The 11,874-nt window shown below is 30.7% G+C and overlaps 1 long non-coding RNA gene across 1 annotated transcript; it reads left to right on the forward strand.

The window, feature by feature from the left end:
• The first annotated feature begins 2,971 nt into the window (after positions 1-2,971).
• Positions 2,972-5,174, forward strand: LOC139503662 (uncharacterized). The gene is made up of 3 exons (XR_011659160.1): positions 2,972-3,276; positions 4,179-4,295; positions 5,050-5,174. It is a non-coding gene; the product is annotated as an uncharacterized lncRNA (long non-coding RNA).
• The last annotated feature ends 6,700 nt before the right edge of the window (positions 5,175-11,874 follow it).

Raw genomic sequence — 11,874 nt, forward strand, 5'->3', positions numbered from 1 at the left:
AACATACGTAAGAGCCTGTTCAAATTACAGAGCTTGTGATTTGGCGGGTTTCCTGTGTTTATATCATATGTGTTTTCCTTCTGTTGTTTTGTATATGAATGCTCTCCTATGAACGGTTTTGTATTTTGTCAAGTCTTGGCTTTCTACAGCTTACTTAACGGTAGGCAATATCTTCATTGTTCAAAACCTAACTGTGACATCGGCGTTATTTGGTCTCCGGTGGATGATGATTTCTAATTGGCAATCATACGAACTCTCCGCATGTTGCATATTTTTATAAAACCAGCTTTTTTTATATCATTCGAAACTGGATGTTTTTTTTTTTGTTTTTTTTTTTTAATAATTTTACGTCATGTTAAATATCGAGTTTTAAATCAGCAAATTGCCCATATATTTGGGCACGTTAACCAGACTTATCGATAGCAATTTGCTTTTAAACATGTTTTGAGCATGTTTATTTGGTCGGAATATGGCAAATATATAAACACGAAAAGATAACTTAAAACATTAAAACATAAACAGATGTAATATATTTAGGTAGAAGTTTGAAAGAAGCAACATCCTAAAGTATTACTTCCCTAGACAAAAATTATATATAAACATAACATTTGTATCAAAATACAGTTTGTAGATCTTTTACATAAAATGACGAAAAAAATAGTTTCGAATGTATTTTGAATATATGTAATGCCAGGTGTCCAATTTCCTTCCAGGATATAATCCTGATAGGCTGTTTTGGCTTGAACGAAAGAGCGGTGATGTGAAATCTTCCAATCTTAATGGATCTAATATTATCAAAGTTGTCAGCACGAACAAAACACTTGCAAACATAGGGATACATGTACATAATAGCAATATATATTGTGCAAATGGCAAACGAATTCTACGGGTCATACTTTCACCACCAACTAAAGCAATTGTTATATATTCTGATACAGAGATGATTTACGGTGTAATGTTTTACCAGGAAAAAGGTTAGTGCGTATCTAATATAACAGGGGTTTACAGCATGAAGCACGCGAGGGCACGTCAGAAGAGCATACACGTTACATTTATCATTGAATCAAATTACAAAAAAAAATTATGTTTAAAGTCAAAACATAATAAAATTAAACCGCAAGAAGAACGAAGAGATTCCTAAATGTAGTTCAAATTTTACTACTACAAAATAAAGGAAAAATTTGAGAAACTTCAATGAGACAACAATAAACGACAATTTTTATCGCAATCATAAAACTTTCCATATTGAAAACAGAACCAGCCATAGATCTGCTCTGAACACAACATTATATACGCTTTTCATATTATAATTGCATTATAAAAGTTCACAATTTCTGTTTTTATATAATATATTTACGGATACACACCACATGCGTACCAAGTGTAAGCATTTATAACTCAATAAATGAAACATATGTAAAACAACGTGTATTTAGGTTATTTACAGACATTAAATGACAAAACATATTTTAACTAAGCATGTACCTTTTCAGAAGTTTTCAGAACTGTTAAAAGACAAATGTTTTTTGTTTGTACATGGAGTTTTGTATTTTACAATAATTATGATACATTACAATGTGTATGCGCATCTCTTTTTTTTAATTTACATTTCAATATTTTAATATGTGATTTTGTTGATAGTTGCTAGCGCTTCTATGCACATGTTTGTTTATTTATTAACACCAACCACATAATATTTACAAATATTTACTAAAATATACACTAAACTCGTAATTTTATAGGTTATATTTGTATATTTTAGGGTCTAGGTGTTTCGTTGAATCGTTTTTTATGTTTATATAGTTGATAATCACATGATATTTAACAGCTTTATACATTTTTTTTTATATATACTGTCGTGTAGTTTGTTGATTTATAGCATGTATTACTATATCGTTCTATTTTATAATTTCTTTTACTGTTTTATATTTGTTACGAAAACATGTTGCATATGTGTAACAAGATAATAGTTAAAATCATAAGTGGTACTTGTATTACAAATCTGTGTGAATATTTTTTAACTTATTGTAAAGTTACCAATGACTGCAAATTACCTTTAGGTTTGTGTATTTGAATTTTACATGCACATACACTCATATGTTACGTTGTTCTCAGTTAAAAGTCTGTTTTAAGCTCTTATCTACTTTCAATCAGTGTTTGTCGATATAGTTACTAAACCAGCTGTAAGACAGTACATAGTGGGTAAGATTTCTTTATCCAAAATATTCAAGAAATATTGGCATGTGTTTCTTTCAATAAATGTTTTATGAGACGATTTAGATAGCATCCATTTGTCTATATAAATGAGTACATGCACAATTGTAGGCTAAGTTCCTCGCATTGAAGATCGAAATCGCAACTGTTGATTGATAAATGTATTTGGAATATTTGATACTGCAAAATACAAAGTAAATGCATGTGCTAGTATATTATTCAAACAAACAGGAGAGCGCAACACTCAAAAGTAGACTGAAAAAATCATGGTAAAATATCAACGCCTGACAAGACAATTATCAAATAACCGTCTTGTGTATATAAAGTGGTCTGGAAAGGTTAATATATCCTGCTCAAAAAGCTACCTCCGTACACAGCTACTTTTGCATAGGTACTAATTCTGTTTAAAAAAAAATGCAGTCCTGGAAATTTACTTATAATATTTTGTACTATTTTTTTTACTTTAAAACTATTGTAATATTTAGGTACTTGTATTTAACAGTACTTGATTTGTAATAAATATTTTGGTACAGAAATAATACAATATTCCATGTTTGAAAATCACATTAACTTTAAAAGATATTTGAAATAGAAAAACTTTCAAAATACTGAAAATGTACTGGTAGTAACCAAAAAATCTGTAGTACCTAAATTTCAAGTACAAATAAAGTACTAAATATTACAATAATTTTAGAGTAAAAAAAGAGTACTGAATATTAAAAGTAGATTTCCAGTACTACACATTTTAGTACAGAAATAGTACCTATGCAAAAGCAGCTGTGTACTTTAACGTATAATATAGAACAATCTTCTAATGAACAAGAAACACAAACAAAAAAAGAACTCTGTTATCGATATCATGATGTATTCCATAGCATTTGATTTGATTCTGTGTTACATGTTTAAATTTTCGTTTAAAATTTGTGACAGTCTTTTACAGTTCTTTTGCAATAATTGTCAATAAGTGTGTGGCCGTATCTAAGTCGTATCGGAAATGGACTGCAGAATGGAATGGTCATTGAGAAAACATTGTGCGTGTGTTTGCGATTAATAGTCAACGAGGTAAAATGTAAATTATCATTTAACTTCAATCTTACAGTTTATTCCTGCACAATACGTATTATTGAAAAACTTAGATACGTCAGACAAATACATCGAGTGATAATATACAATGTTAAGTTTCGGTGTACTGTTGTGGCTAGAGCATTCTAAGCCTGTTTTTGTTTTAAACATTTGTTCCGCATTGTTCCACAGTTGCGCCAGTTTTTTAAACCACAACTGATTGATTTAATGCGGATGTGTGTCGTAAAAAAATATATAACCGACTTCTGTCACACAATTTATTTTCAGAAGATTTTTATGATTTAAATGCTTCTTTTTGTAATTCTATCTTGGTGTTAATGTAGTGACCGAAGCATAGTCTGGGTCAAACGTTAAACCATTAGACAGTTTCCTGTTATCTGACAGTTTTCTATTCTACATTGTATTGCTTAACATACGAATGTAGACAGAAGCTATTACTATGAAAAAAATGTCGTACCCAAAAGCAAACAAACAGAAAAACATTTTTTAATTGAACATATATCAAAATTAAAGCAGCCTGTAGTAAACAACGCACATGTTTCAATATAAACGTTAGAAGTATAATGTACAGTCTTACATACAAAATAATACGTCTTTGTACCTTTTTGCATTCGATACACTTAAATATACTGGAAACACAGTACATCTAAATATATGAGTCAATAAAGTGCTTATACTTCTTTTTTCAATACAATTATTTTGTATCAATGGTTCTGATTGGATGACAGTAGGCGTAATTGTTTTTGTATCTCCTTGTCTGTAACTAAAGAAGCCAACATTTTGAACAGCGGAATGTATTGATATGTAAATTCTACAATAAAAAAAAATCACTTGTTGCAAATTGAAATGTTCTTTTAATCAAATTTCATTACATTCTGAAGCAGGCCTAGAAGCCAGAAAACGCCCGGTGTTTACGTTTGACGCCGGAAGCACACATATGACGTCCCCTAGTTTAGGGACCAAAGAAGATAACATCTTTTCGCGGAATTTTCTTTAAAGTAAATTTACACTGTAATAATAATTGAATTAAATTATGTACTTGTTTTGCTTTAGAATAGAGGTAATTGTATTGTAATTGAAGCTTTGTGGACGTCGCCAGGTAAACTAAATTTGCGACTGTAAAACTACCGATGGACGTCCGCAAAGCTTCAAATACAATACAGTTATCTCTTAAGTATTGGAAACATAGTAATGTTGAAATAAACTCATCATAGATACCAGGACTACATTTTGTATCTACGCCAGCCGCGCGTTTCGTCTACAAAAGACTCATCAGTGACGCTCGAATCCCAAAAAGTTAAAAAGGCCAAATAAAGTACGGAGTTGAAGAGCATTGATGACCAAATTCCTAAACGTTTTGCCAAATTCAGCTAAGGTTTAATCTATACAAGAGGTTGAAAAGCCTTAGTATTACAACTTCAATAGTTTGTAAGCCTTTAATTTATAAATAAAACCATATCAATGATAATTCATGTTAGTATAAAATGGGTCTATATCTGCACGTTTTGAAGTGAATCTGAATAGGTTCTCGGTGTATGAAATAGTTTCACTTGATTGTTTTTGTCTCTTTCCCATCCGTTTTGGTAAGCTGTACTCTGACTGAAATTCTATGACTACGTTTTTAATTTTAAATTCAGAAACATCACATCAAACTAGAATTTTTTTTCTTTCGAAAGAAAATGTACTTACAAACTTTGCAGAGACGCACATTGTTTGATAATTGTTTTATTGTTTTTTGTTATTTTATTTTAGACTGAGACGGATGTCTTTAAAAGAAAGTATAACCACAACATGATTTTTTTTTATCAGCCACCGTTTACAATGACTTCAGGATACAAATGAATGTCATCTTTGAAGTAGGACTCTTTATAAGATGCAGACAATAACTCTTTTTATATAAATGTATATTGCATTTGTGTGTGTAGTGTGATTGCATTTCAATACATTTAATTCAAAAAGCAGTTGTAATTATATCTATTTGGTAATAATATAACAAATACAGTTCATACTTGTTGAATTTTTTCGTCAAAACATAATGCAAAAATGCATGCACATTTTTGTTTTTAATTGTTCTTAGTTTGAAGAAAAACAATTTATTTTAATCAAACAATAAGTGCGATTGACATCATTTTGCTAATCGTCTGTTAGCATTTGAATGATTTGTTAAAGATAAACATGTAAAATATTTCTGATATGTTTCATGTAGTTGCACTGTTGCGCCAGAATTGGTTAGTGCTCGATTTTTTGCGGATGTGTTTAGTAAATTGATTTAACCGACACATTTTACAAATTTGTTTTTAATATTTTTTCAAATGCTGTTTTTGTACTTTATGTTAGAAATAAATTTTGATTAAGGAATGTTTCTCTTTTATGCGAATCTCTGATCCCTTGCCTGGCTTTGGCTATACCTTTTGAACCTTTTTTGATTATAGATTAAATAAGCTTTGAATTTCAAACTGGGCATCTGGTGAAGAAATATTGATACCGTTAATGTTATTATTTTAATACTCATCATAGACACCAGGATCAAAACTTTGTACCTGCGTTAGCTGCGCGTTTTGTCCACAAAAGACTCATAAGTGACGTTGGAATCAATAAAGTTAAAAAGGCCAATATAAAGTACAAAGTTGAAGATCATTGAGGACCAAAATTTCCTACACCCTTTTTGCAAAATAAATCTAAGGTTATTTATTCCTGAGGAAGACAAATCTTAGTATTTCAAAAATTAGAGGTGTTGTCAACAGTTAACTTATAATTATGAACATATAAATGATAATTCAAGTCAACCTAAATGTGCTGATTGCCGGACTGGTTATACTCTCGGGGAATAAAAACCTCACCAGCAGTGGGATCGACCCAGTGGTTTTAAATAAATTCATTATAGTCACCAGGATCAAAACTTTGCACATGCGCCAGCATATAGAGTAAATTATAAAATGTTTACGATTATCTGATTGCGCATGACTGTAAATAGAGATAATAGTAGCATGAGTAGTCACAGATGTTGAAAATCAAGAAATAGCTGCTTAAGAAAGACAAATGAAGGTGAGTCAAAGAGGTAAACGTCTCCTGAAATGCATCGCTATCAAACATCAAATACACACTCAGATAGAAATACTCTATCAACGTAAGTACAGGTTAGACGACTATGCTGGTATCTAGATATTCAAGACTGCAAATACATGTCTCTAATAAGTTGAGACAAACACACATAGTAATGGTCAACAGAATTTGAAACTTATAAAGTGTGGATTTAAGTCGATCTTCATCATTACTCTGTTGGATTAGTGTTTGTTGAAAGGGAGTGACTTTACTATCGTTCGGCATGACATATCTCGCACATAGGGTTATGATCTCTTGATCTTATGTTATCATAACAAAAGGTGTCACTTATAGTGCAGTATCTACTGAACCTTCCATATAACCTGCGATTACTTCCGGTTATTGGTAAGGGTGGTGTTGTTGGTTATACAGTGTAATGATGTGTTTTATAGACCTTTTTTTCGTCGTTATGTACTTTTTTCTTTCCAGCTTTTGTCAGTCTGTTTCTTTTAAACCCTGTTGAGACCTCTGTCCATCTTTCTTAATGTGCTATAGTTGAAACGCTTGTTTTCTCGTTAGTTAGTCATATAGCATTCTTTATACGATTTGAGATCAAAACCGTTGTCAGCGTCATGGATTGTTTAAATGCATATATTCAAGCCCCCATTAACAAAAAGCTTATTATTTGCATTCTTAAATGGGAAATAATGAAAAAGAAGGGTTTTTATAATATTTTCTAAATGTTCAATTTTGATTGCATACTTAAATGTTGAAACGTAAAGGGTCAGTGGTGACAACGGGGCGAAATGTGTTTCTATGCAGTTTCCACTACCATATCATATCTAGCATTGTGTCTAGGGTTGTGAAATTTTCATTCCGAATGTTTTTTTTCCGACTTAAATAAGCTCATCATAGATACCAGGACTAAATTTTTTAAATACGCCAGACGCGCGTTTCGTCTAAAAAAAAGACTCATCAGTGACGCTCGAAAATACTTTATTTAACAAATGATAAGAAATGTCCACCACGATAAAACTATGAACGTAATCAATTGAGTACCAGGCCATGCAACACACTACCTGCCATTTCGAAAAGAATGAAATGAATTGTATACATTCAAATATAATTCGGATGACAACAAAAAACCTATTTCATGTAAACAAAAGGAATAATATGCAGTTCAATCTAAAAAATAAAAAAGAAAGCAAACACAGGATAATTCAAAATAAATGCAAACAATGGCTTTGAACTAGCTGTCAGATAACTGCGAGTACTCTCAGATCTGTTCATTGTGTCTTTTTAGGTCGGGATGTATAAGTACCCGGCCACGTGTACGTCCACTTATATTTTGTGTCTATCTGAGGAGTTAGGCCTTTTTCAACTGTTTTTATAGTTCGTTCTTATGTTGTACTGTTATACTAATGTCCCAGGTTAGGGGAGGGTTGAGATCCCGCTAACATGTTTCACCCCGCCACATTATTTATGTTTGTGCCTGTTCCAAGTCAGGAGCCTATAATTCAGTGGTTGTCGTTTGTTTATGTGTTACTTATTTGTTTTTCGTTCATTTTTGTACATAAATAAGGCCGTTAGTTTTCTCGTTTGAATTGTTTTACATTGTCTTATCGGGGCCTTTTATTGCTGACTATATGCGGTATGGGCTTTGCTCATTGTTGAAGGCCGTACGGTGACCTATAGTTGTTAAAATGTTTGGGTTATTTTTGTCTTTTGTGGATATTTGTCTCATTAGCAAGTATACCACATCTTCTTTTTTATGAATACATATCAAAAGAAATAGTTTCTAATGAGAAAGGAGTAGGTCCGGTAAGAGCCCTTTTTGGCCCCAAAATATAGCAGTTTTACAAAAATGTTAAAATGTAGACTTTTAGTTTTTTTATTGGATAGAGGAATGTTTCTGCTATATACATATGGGCTGTTTTTGACAATACAATGCACATATATTGGGTACTAGCACCATTAAGTCATGCTAAATTACTGAAATCTTAACAATTCCAGCATTTCAGTTAAATTTTAGACGGTTTCCGTGTAAAACGAAAGTGGCTGCATTCGTGTTTATCCAAAATAATGAAATGGAAGTTGTATTTGATGATAATACATTACATATATAAAGATTGATGATGAACACGGATGCGGCCACTTTCATTTTTGACAAAAACCATCTGCAAAGTGACATTTTTTCGCATATTTGATAGATTTTTCATATTTTAGCTTGAATCGGATCGTTTTTAATGACCAAATGAGTTAAAATCTTTCACAAAAAATAATTGAATCAAATGAAATAGACACTTAAGTGTTTAAAAAGTGGTCAAAATCTTTCGTCAGATGAAACTGAAATTTTAGGCCAAAATCGGTCCTTACCGGCCCTACTCCTTTCCCTTCCTGTGGTAATAATACAAAAAAACAAAACAATTACGGTTGTACACTGATTGACTTTGGACATCATAAAAAGGTTTATAATCGTTTTGATTTCTTTTTTCCTTGAATTAAACAAAACAAATATCAAACGAAAATGTAAACGGAAGCATTTCGATGATTTTTTTCTATAAAAAATAAATCTTCCTCTAATAAGAGGGAAACATTAAGGCTGTATATTTTAAAGATTTTATATCAAGTTTACAATGTTAAATACATGTTTATGCTTTACCTAGTCTTTTCGTATTGTTTGTTCAGTCATGAATTCATGAATTTATCTTTTATTCAAAGATTTAACTAAACAGTAAACAAAAGTTGATTTAATTAGTATAAATCTTTAATTAATTTCACGCACAAGGAAGAAGCAAGATTACGATAACCTGCATTCGTATTATTTAATGTTCTATTTCAAAAGGAAAAATATAAAAACAGTGATAATCTTTCGAAACGAGATGGACAATTTAATTGTAGATACACACATTGGACCTGGTTTTATCCAACGGAACAAACTGTCAAATTCTGCAAAAAGACATATACCCAACAGGACACATTATATTGCCTCAAGATGTTTTGATGTTATTCCTTAAGATTGAATGATTGCTGAAGAAACAGCAAAATTATTTAAAAATTATTTGGTTTGATTCGAATTGAGTTAAAACCTACAAGTTCCCGCATTAAAGACTTAAAGTATATTGCAATGACAACGGGCCACTGACTGTCATTTCATCTTCTTATTATTTTAATGTCCCGTTTGCCAATACTATGAACTAGACATTTGTAATGGGAAGACTGAAATGTCATGCTGATGTAAATATTACATGGACGTAAACTAAAACAGAGCGCTATCTATTTCTTCTGGTGAACATTTTGTACAGGAGATTTTTATGATCAGATTGCGTGAGGTTGATAATTTAGCAACCCAAATATTCGTTAATTGTGTTTGAGGAAAGCATCATTTACTCAATCTTTAGACTAAAACATACACATTTTTGTCATTACAAAGTATGGCTTCTTGTACGATTTACATGAAGTTCTACTTCGACCTACCTACAGTATATGGTGTGCATGCAAAGAGACATTTAATTTTAACTACGATAACAAGTTTTATTATAACATTCATGAAAAGGAATAGTAGATAGTAAAGCAAGAACAGATTTATGTTTTGTTGATTAATATCTTATTGAAAAATGTAAAAGAATATTATATTGTTTTATAATATATAAGTCATACAATACTTTATAGACGTTGTCTTTGTTTTTGAAGACACCTGGTGTCAGGATCTCTTTGGAAATTTTTACCTTGTGATCTAAATAATCAATCCTGAATAAATAAAGGCAACAGTAGTATACCGCTGTTCAAAACTCATATTTCCATGGACAAAAAACAAAATCGGGGTAACAAAATAAAACCGAGGGAAACGCATTAAATTTAAGAGGAGAACAACGACATGACACTAAAATGTAACACACACATAAACGGACCGAGAATCAGACCAAATCCCACGAAAATAACAAATATAACATCAAAACCGAATACATGAATTCGGGATAGACAAGTACCGTGACACTAACCGTGAATCACCTTAAAAGGACACATTAATCCGTAAGTTAGATGTCCGTTATACCAGATTGCAATAATAGCAAATATGTAAATCTTTATTAACCTTTAAATGTTAATTTTTACTATTGTATTCATTGCTCTTTAATTTAGTTAATTCAAGGCTATCACCACTAATAGTGGGAATTTCTTGATATGTCTTTTACATGTTTTATAACTATCAAATATACATATAAGGAAGAACAATGCATTTTTTTTTTATATTTATCGAATTGCATCATCAGATGTGTACGATTTGATAAAGTTTCATTTTGAAATTTCGAAGAGGAAATAACAATTACTACTTTAAAGGCGTATCAGTATGTGAAAATGAATACGTATATAGCTTTACATAAGGGTCATTGAGTTGTCAATGAACGATACATCACATCATAAAATAAGTGTCATTTCCACATTTCATTAAATAACATTTATATCATCATTTAAAGATAAACAAACGTGATAGCCTATGCTAATGATCGCTTTATTATATGTCAAAACTCATGTATCCGATATCATAAGCTTTACTTCATTACACGTATAGTTACCTCTACACCTAAATGTACCCGCGATAACATAATACAATTGAGTGCTCTGATGTTTACGTTCATTTACATATTTACGAAAAAAAATCTGAATAAAAAAATGTTTTAGCTTTTATTTATTAATTATTGAACTTTCAAATACATAAAATTTAGTTTAACACATGAACTTTATGTTATACGTACAGAAATGAAAAACAAATGAAAAAAGGATGTTGATGATACATTCAAAATGAAACAACATCGACTTTTTATAAATACAAAGGAAGTATTGGATATTTTACAATGTGAAACAATATTAAATTTCCAATTTAAATGTCAAATATGAAGTAAAATTTATAATTTATGTTGTTTTTTTTTGTCACACTAACTTTATTGAGATCATATGTGTATAAATTATACCGAGTTACAATATAATGACACTTTTAACTTGATGTCAAGTTTTTTTTAATAGTTGATGTACAAATAAAAGTTAAGTTCAGCGTATAATATCCGAGTATAGTTTGTGTAGTAGCCATTACTTTTGAAATAGACAAAATTGGTCATGAACTGTCCTTTATACGTTAAAAAACGTAACCTACACTTAATAAGAAATAATATACCTGATACATTGGATTCATATCACTGTAATCATATTCAGATACACCAGACTAATGTTAAATGACATATCGCAATATGAATTGTTTTTTGTTTGGAATTATGATTTATGTTAACTGTATTGACAAAGGTAAGTAATTTAAATATTGCCATTTATTCTTACATTATTGCTTACATTAAATACCATCATTTTGTATGAAAATATCGTAACATTGTGTCTTAGTGTCAATATAAACAAATGCAACGTTCCCAAAAATATGGTCTGATTTTCAAAAGTTGCAAAGGTCAAACCTTCAACTAGAATTTTTGATATCCTTACTGTTATATAGCTGGATCAGACCCAGAAAACAGGTTTACTGATTTTATAGTC

Source organism: Mytilus edulis, chromosome 14, assembly GCF_963676685.1.
Source record: "Mytilus edulis chromosome 14, xbMytEdul2.2, whole genome shotgun sequence".
NCBI lineage: Eukaryota > Metazoa > Mollusca > Bivalvia > Mytilida > Mytilidae > Mytilus > Mytilus edulis.